Below are 8,398 nucleotides of genomic sequence, written 5' to 3'. Positions count from 1 at the left end.
TTGAGGCCCTAATTCACACCCAGAACGAGGTCTTTTCATCCTTGGCTCCCTTGACCCTGCCACCCCAAAGCAGGTCTTGCTGAAGGAAATCAGTGGCAGCCCTCAGAAAACACGAGAACAGGGAGCGAGTTGGTTACCCCTAGAGATCACACCAGCACCCTTGAGAGTTTCAGACTGACATGGAGTCCTTAATCACAGCGTCTGGTTTCCTCAGTCATAAGGCTCCTTCCACAAACCACCCAGTTAATCATGGTCTTGGCACTAACTAACATCACCCTTCCTCACCCTGTGCTTCATTTCCACCACCCCCACCCTCCTATTTTTAAGTGAATGCACTTCTGCTCTCGTGATGCATGTTTCTAAGGCACCTCATATCCTTTCAGGAATGAGATGGATATCCATTCACGAGTGACCCTAGCCCAGTCAAGTTGTGCAAATTCTGTACTGCACAATCCTGGGGCTCCATCCCCATCACAGACATTGTAGATTTGATTATTCGTGACAATGTACCAGTAGATAGAAATAAAATGAATTGCAAATGGGGTATTCTTGGCTGATTTGTACAAAACAGTTGTATGATTTGGTATGTCTGCTTCCACACAATCACAGGACCCTGAGTCACCCTTGTGGACGAGGCCTTCAGGAGTCCCACTCCTCCTGTGGGCTCTCTCCAGCCCTCAGCCACCTGGCCTGTATCAGCTGTGGTTGTGGCTCCGACTCTCCCCCAGCCCCTTGAGGAGACGCAGTCATCTGATCTTGTTGGTGAGCCCCGTCCTCTGTCCAAGGAACGCTGCTCCAGACTCTGACCCACCACAGGGAGGCCAAGGCACTCATTCCTCTGGAGGCCCTCACTACTCCACACCACATCAGACTTACTCCAGTACACTCACATCTCATACAAGTACACTTTGTACTTACCCAGTAAAAACATGGCTGAGTCTCAGTTAACTAGTTTCCATGACATAATGTTATAGTTACTAGCATTTCATAGTCACAATTTTATTTTTTGTAGTTTTTTACATTTTCCCCTGTGTCCATCATTTGCATGAACCTGTGAGAAGCTTGACTGACCTGGCCACAGCCTTTGGTGGAAGGATCCTTACCCACTGGACACACAGGCGCATGCACACATGCACATAGAGGTGTGCACGCATGCACAAGCTTGTGGGACTTGGCCTCTCACATGAGAAGGAGGAGATTCTGTGCTCTGTACCTTGGCTCTGCCCTTAACCTTGACTCTGTCTCACAACTTAATGTTAACATGGAACCAGAATCTGACTTTATCCCTTACCCTGAACCAGACAGTTGATGCTTGGAATCAGAAAGATGTCCGCTTCTATCACCTGCAGGAATCACACCTCCAAGGGGAGCAGAGCCAGTTTGGACAGGGTATCTCCCTGGCTGAAGAGCGAAGGTACAGACATGGCTATCGTGCAGTGTCTGGCCATCAGACACTGTCGTATGTCAACAGTCTCGGGAGCAAGCGTTATTCTCTCATCCCAACAGTCACCCAATAGGCCGCGGCAAGGCTGACCCATTGCCTTCATCAAGACCCGGAATTTTTTTTCTTTACTTCATCCCAGAACAAGAGCAGTTATCTGGGTCCCTGGGCTGACATGCAATAGGGCCACAAGTCTCTTCGGAAGAATTCTGCTGCTCTGGTCTTGCCCCAACAGCTCCAGCTGCAAAAATGAGGATGGCCAGCAGAGGGTGCATGGAACCCACCATGGGCCACCCAGTTAAAGGAGCAGTCCCAGTTTTGCTCAAAAAGCCCCTCAGTTCTTGATCTCCGGCTCTATTCCTACAACCTGCCAAGGTTTAACAGGAACCCTTGCCGAGAACTGCATAAACAGGAGCAACTGTAAACATAGGCAGATAGAGATGTTTTCCAGGCCATATGGAATACCTCCAATGCTGGGACCTCTGGTAGTGGGAAAGGCAGAGAAGGTACTATGGGTGACCAAGGCCCTTCACAGCCAGTTAAGTTGACTTGCAGCCTGGGGGGAGCCTCAGGCCATAGCATCCAGTAGGCCTAAAGAAAACCCAAGGGCCAGTAGCTCAGTGAAGTTAGGTAAGGAGATGGGGAGGCTGCTGATAGGACTCTGAGCATGCCTAGAATATCAGGGCTCCTGTTGAGGTGATTCCTTGAAGAGAGGGGCCACAGGAGAAGGGATGGGCAGTCCTCTTTTGGGTTCCCCTGATGTTCTAGGGGCTTCTCTGATAGGGCAGCTAAGGGATGGAGTGCTCTCCCTGTTCCAGGGAGTGGAACCTAACACTTCACAGACATCATCTGTGGAGGACACTTCTGCTTGCTCCTTCAGACCTTTGTCTCTTGCTCCCCTCCTGCTTTGTGCTCCTGGCTGCCAACCTACATGATGACACAGCAGATGCTCCTGCCCTATGACTTTTGGTTGGATTCAATCTATAGGGGGCACCAAGCCAGGAGGAAGACATGGACTTTGGGAAAGTTGCCTGCAGCCTACACTTGAGGATCCAGCTCAGTGACCTACCTAGTTATGGGACTGCCCTGGCTATACTGAGGAGTAGCCAGGCCCATCTGCTCTTTCATAATAGGATCACTCAGCCCAAGGCCTCAGAAGCCTTCTACACCCTCACTTACTTTCAGTCAGTCAATAAATAGTTGCTAACACATTCTCTGTGCCCAGTCCTAGGTGCCCAAGGACGCAGACACGGGGCTGAGGTGAGTCTGACAAAAGCGTTTGACAGAGCTAGCGGGGTTCTTTTTTGGTGAGGGAGGGGGCAAGGAAACAGACAAGGAAATTGATGATGAGTCACAGGGGCTGAGGGAACATGCAGAAGGGCATCTCACCTCCTAGTGGTCAGTTGAGGGAGTGGGGTTTGGGCCTCTCTGAAAAGTCAGCCAAGGGGTATCATGGAGGTCTGGGAGACAGAAGTTGCAAAGGCTGGGGTGGGGGAATTCTCTGGCGGTTTGGGTAGACTCCAGCAGTTGGTGATGGACAGGGAGGCCTGGCGTGCTGCGCTTCATGGGGTCGCAAAGAGTCAGACACGACCGAGAGACTGAACTGAACTGAACTGAACTGAACCAGTGGTTAGGACTCCATACTCTCACTGCTGAGGGGCCAGGTTCAGTCCCTGGTTGGGAAACTAACATCCCACAAGCCATGCTGTGTGGCCAAAAATAAAAAAATTAAAAGGCTGGGGGAGTGGGATGACTAATTCACATGGAACCCTGTGCTGGCCAGGCAGGGCCTCCTTCTGCCCACTGGAAAGCTGCTTGAACTTCATAGACTCCTGCCAGCAGGCGTGGAATGGCATGTGCAGCCAGGGCCACTTTAAACTTTTATTTAAAAGCTTATTAAGATATAATCAGGTGGCACTACATAAGAGATGTGAGTTCGATCCCTGGATTGGGAAGATCCCCTGGAGTAGGAAATGGCAACCCACTCCAGGATTCTTGCCTGGAATCAGACATGACTGAGTGCACACACACACACACACTCAACAAAAAGAAAACTGCTTATCTTAATATATAACCCAATGTGTTTCAAATACATGTAAATTCATATTACCATCGCTTAGCTCAAGATATAGACTATTTCCATAATGTCAAAAGGCTCCCTTGTAACCCGATGATAGTCCATAAACCTTCCCAAAGTTGACTACTATTCTTTCTTCTCTGATTATTTTTTTCAGATTTTGAATTTTATAAAAGTGAACTTTTACACTATATACTTTTATGTCTGCTTCTTAACTTCAACATTATGGTTGTGGTAGTGCCCTATCTTGCTGTTTTTGGTAGTACATCATTCTATTTCATTGCTGTATGGTATTCCATTATATGAATATATCATAATCTATCCATTCTATTGTTGGCAAACATTTGGACTATTTCCAGTTTTTAGTTATTTCAAATAAAACTGCTTTGTATATATTTGCACATGTACATTCTTAGTGGAAATAAACATTCATTTATACAGAATATAAACCCAGAAGTGGAGTTTCTAGGTCATAGGATATACACATATTTAACTATAGTAGTTACTTCCAACCATTTTTCTAGATGGTTGTACAAAATTACTCTCCCAGCAGCAGTGTTGTTCCAGTTGTCCCACACAACAGTGTGGGAAATCCTCAGGGGAAAAGCCAGGGTAAACATAAAACTCAGTACACATTATTCCCTTTTCTCAAGGATTATGATCCTTCAATTCTTACCTGCATTAGTTGTTCTCCAATGTCCTCAAATAGTTGTCCTTTATATTTCATCCAAGTTTCTTACCTGCTTTTGGCAGGAGTATTCTGATACTACCTGCCCCCATGGCCAGAACTGGAAATTTTATTCGGTTCAATTCTGACACTGGATTAGAAAATACTGGAAAGGGATAGGCCCCACTGGCCCAGCTGTTTTCAGCTCCAGCTTAGAGTCTCAGACACCTGTGGCATCACATCCACATTCTGAATTAAGGCTCCCTATTTTCCGTCTATGGGGTCACACACAGTCGGACACGACTGAAGTGACTTAGCAGCTGTAGCAGCATTTTCCTTTCTTCTTTTAAAATTTTATTAGATTCCAACCATGGGTGAGTAACTGGTAATAAACTAACTTCTCCACTGTAAACAAATACAAAGCTAGATAAAACATTTACAGTAACTGATTACAGGCATTGGACATCAAACACCTTCATCCTTGAGAGAAAGGAAACACAAGAGGTGAATTCCACATTCACTAAAGTTCTTTACCTAGGGCATTTTCCAAACTAAGGGAGAAGGAAGTGGAGCCCAAACAGAGCAAAGTAGATGAGTAAAGGAAATAGAGATCAGAGACAGAGGATACTGAGGTGGCTGAACTTGTGGGGCAGGGTATTAAAGAGTAAGGAGGGAGCTGCATGGAGAAGAAGCTCTAGAAATCTGCACAGATACACTCTTGAGGCTTTGTCTAAGTTGCACAGTTGCAGAGAAAGACTATTTGAAGCCTGATGGATAAAAAACTCTGAGTCTGTGAACTAAACCGGGATTCCAGAGTTCATACAGGGCTGAGACCTGATCTGGCCAGAGTGGAAAGATCTTGCTGAAAACCCTGAACATTTAATTAAAATCTTAGAAAGCCCATACCTTAGGAATAGGGCCACTCTAGCCATATAGAACTGTGGTGTTGGAGAAGACTCTTGAGAGTTCCTTGGACTGCAAGGAGATCCAACCAGTCTATCCTGAAGAAAATCAGTCCTGAATACTCATTGGAAGGACTGATGCTGAAGCTGAAACTCCAATACTTTGGCCACCTGATGCAAAGAACTGACTCATTTGAAAAGACCCTGAGGCTAGGAAAGATTGAAGGTGGAGGAGAAGGGGACGACAGAGGATGAGCTGATTGGATGGCATCACTGACTCGATGGATATGAGTTGATGGATATGGATATGAGCTCCAGGACTTGGTGATGTACAGAGAAGCCTGGCATGCTACAGTCCATGAGGTCACAAAGAGTTGGACACTACTGAGCAACTGAACTGAACTGAGCCATATAGAATGCATTACTTTACACCTGCCCTAACAAAGCCTCAATAAGATCAAATTAAGCCTCTAGTAGATTTACTGCCCAATGAAGCAAACTCAACACTCCATAAAGAAGAGCATAATCCAGACTCAACAATGTACTGTCCACAGTTCCCAACATACAATCAAATATTACCGGACATAGGAAGAAGCAGGAAAATATGATATATAACCAGGAGAATAGAAACAGATTCAGAGATAACACAGATACTGGACGTAGCAGATAAGGACTTTAAAACACCTATTATAAATATGTTCAGGAATTTTTGAGTGATAAGATGGACATAATAAATGATCAGATATGCCATCTCAGCAGAGAAACGGAAGCTGTAAAAAAGAACTAAATGCACTGGGAAGACCCAGAGGAATCGGGTGGAGAGGGAGATGGGAGGGGGGATCGGGATGGGGAATAAGTGTAAATCTATGGCTGATTCATATCAATGTATGACAAAACCCACCGAAATGTTGTGAAGTAATTAGCCTCCAACTAATAAAAAAATTAAAAAAAAAAAAAAAAAGAACTAAATGGAAATTCTAGAACTGAAAAACATAATATGTAAAATGAAAGTTTTACCAGGTAGTCTTAAGAGTAGACTGGACACTGCAGAAGAAAAGTTCAATAAACTTGAAATCAAGTCAATAGAAACCATTTAAATGGAAACACAGAAGGAAAATGGACTGGAAAAAAGTGAATAGAGCTTCAGGCAAATGACCTGGAAACAATATCAGGCAGACTAGTATACATAAAATTAGAGTCCCAGAAAGAAAGGAAAGAGATTAAGGTGAAACTTTAAATAACATGGTGACTAAAATTCTAAATTTTATTTTAAAAATTAACTCATCATCCCCAAAAGCTTAGGATTGTAAAACCTCAACCAGGATAAATACAAAGGAAACCACATCCAGGCACATCATAATCAAATATCTTAAAACCAAAGGAAACATCTTAAAAACACTGAAAGGCACAAACACGTTACATCAAGAGGAGCAAGGATAAGAATGAACACTTATCAATTATCAGAAGTAATGTAAGCCAGAAAACATGAAAACACAAAAAATATATAGCATATTAAATATGCTACTAAAAATCAACCATGAATTCTATATCCAGAAAAACTATCTCCATAAAAGAAATGAGAAATAAAAATATTTTGAATTTTTTAAAAAGCTGAGAGAATTTATCACCAGTGAACCTGCATTACCAGAAATGTTCAAGGAAGTTCTTAACGCTGAGGAGAAATGATACCTGATGGAAACTTGGCTCTAAACAAAAGAACAAAGATCTGTAATAAGTAAATATAAAATATGTTTTCTTGTTTCCTAAACAATTTAAGAGACAACTGAGTATTTAAAGCAAAAATAACAACTCTTCATTATGGAGTTTATCATGTTTGTAGAAATAAATGTACAACACCACAATAGAAAGGAAGGGAGGGGTAAGTGGACATATATTATTGTAAGGTTTTTATATAAAAAGGAAAGTTTATCCTTTTCTTCTTTTCTTTATTTTTCATTTTATTACCTTCATCTTTCTAGTTATAAATACAATATAAGTATAGTTACATAAAATTAAACCCCTGACAAAACACATAACCTAGAAAATGTAAATGTTTCAAAACACTATCACCAGCGGTAAATATCAGTAGTTGTGACTTAATAGTTTTAAAAGGTATTAAAAATCTGAACACATATCCGAACATACCTTATTCTGCTCCATCTGACTAGATCCCTCTACTAGTCATGGGAGTTTTTCAATTGATTCTCCTGGATTTTATGAAGACACAACTATGATAACATCTGTCAGCAATGACGCTCTGACTCTTTCCATTACTTACTTCTTTTACTAATCCATTATTTCTTTCTTTTTCCACCTTATTGTCCTAGTAAGGACCTCCAAAGTAGCACTGCATGGCAGTAGTGAAAGGGACATTGTTTGGATAATGTCCATTGTTTGGACGTTAATGGGAACTGTAGAGTTGTGAGCCCAATATTGGCTTTTGGTTTCCAGTATATGTTATTTAGGGCTTCCCCGGTGGCTCAGTGGTAAAGAATCACCAGCAATGTGTTAGAAGCAGGTTCACTCTCTGGGTTGGGAAGATGCCCTGAAGGAGAAAGTGGCAACCCACACCAGTATTCTTGGCTGGAAAATCCGATGGGCAGAGGAACCTGGTGGGCTACAGTCCATGGAGTGGCAGAGTCAGACACAACTGAGCACACACGCACACATATGTTATTTAAAAAGTTAATGTTTCTTCCTCTTCACGATTTTCCAGCTTTTTACTGTGAATAGCTGGTGAGTTTTATCAAATGTCTTTTGGGCTGATCACAGTGTTCCTTTTTTCTCTTCAATCTATTCAGTCACTCAGTTGTGTCTGACTCTTATTAATCAATGGATTTTATAATGTTAAATCAAGCTTGCAATCCTAGAAAATCACCAAGTCGATAACCATTTTAACATACTATGGAAATCACTTTGCTGTATTCACAAATTAGATGGATCTGCCATTTTCTTTGCAGGGGGTTGCCTTGGTGTTAGCATAATAAATAGATCTTAACAATAATTGTGGGAACTCTGGCTCAGGAACACCACAGTTCTCAGAGGGAGAATGCTTGTGTTCCTTGGCTGGGCCAACAATGCTGCATGCTTGAACGCCCAATGTCACAGCTCTTTGTGGTCAGCTTGTTTTAATCCTAGACACAGCTACCTCTCAGGGTAGTTCCCGAGTTGTGGGCAGGGCCCATTCCAACACTCAGCGCATGTCTAGTCCAGATCTGCCATTTTCCCTTCCTCTTCGCTGAGATGAGACAGTTCTTGCTTAACTCTCAGCACGTAGAAAGCTCACTATCCATTCTCTTCAAGCAATCCTG

Source organism: Cervus elaphus, chromosome 9 (genome assembly GCF_910594005.1).
Source record: "Cervus elaphus chromosome 9, mCerEla1.1, whole genome shotgun sequence".
Classification (NCBI taxonomy): domain Eukaryota; kingdom Metazoa; phylum Chordata; class Mammalia; order Artiodactyla; family Cervidae; genus Cervus; species Cervus elaphus.
The sequence above is the reverse complement of the archived record's forward strand: the minus strand, read 5'-3'. Positions refer to the sequence as shown.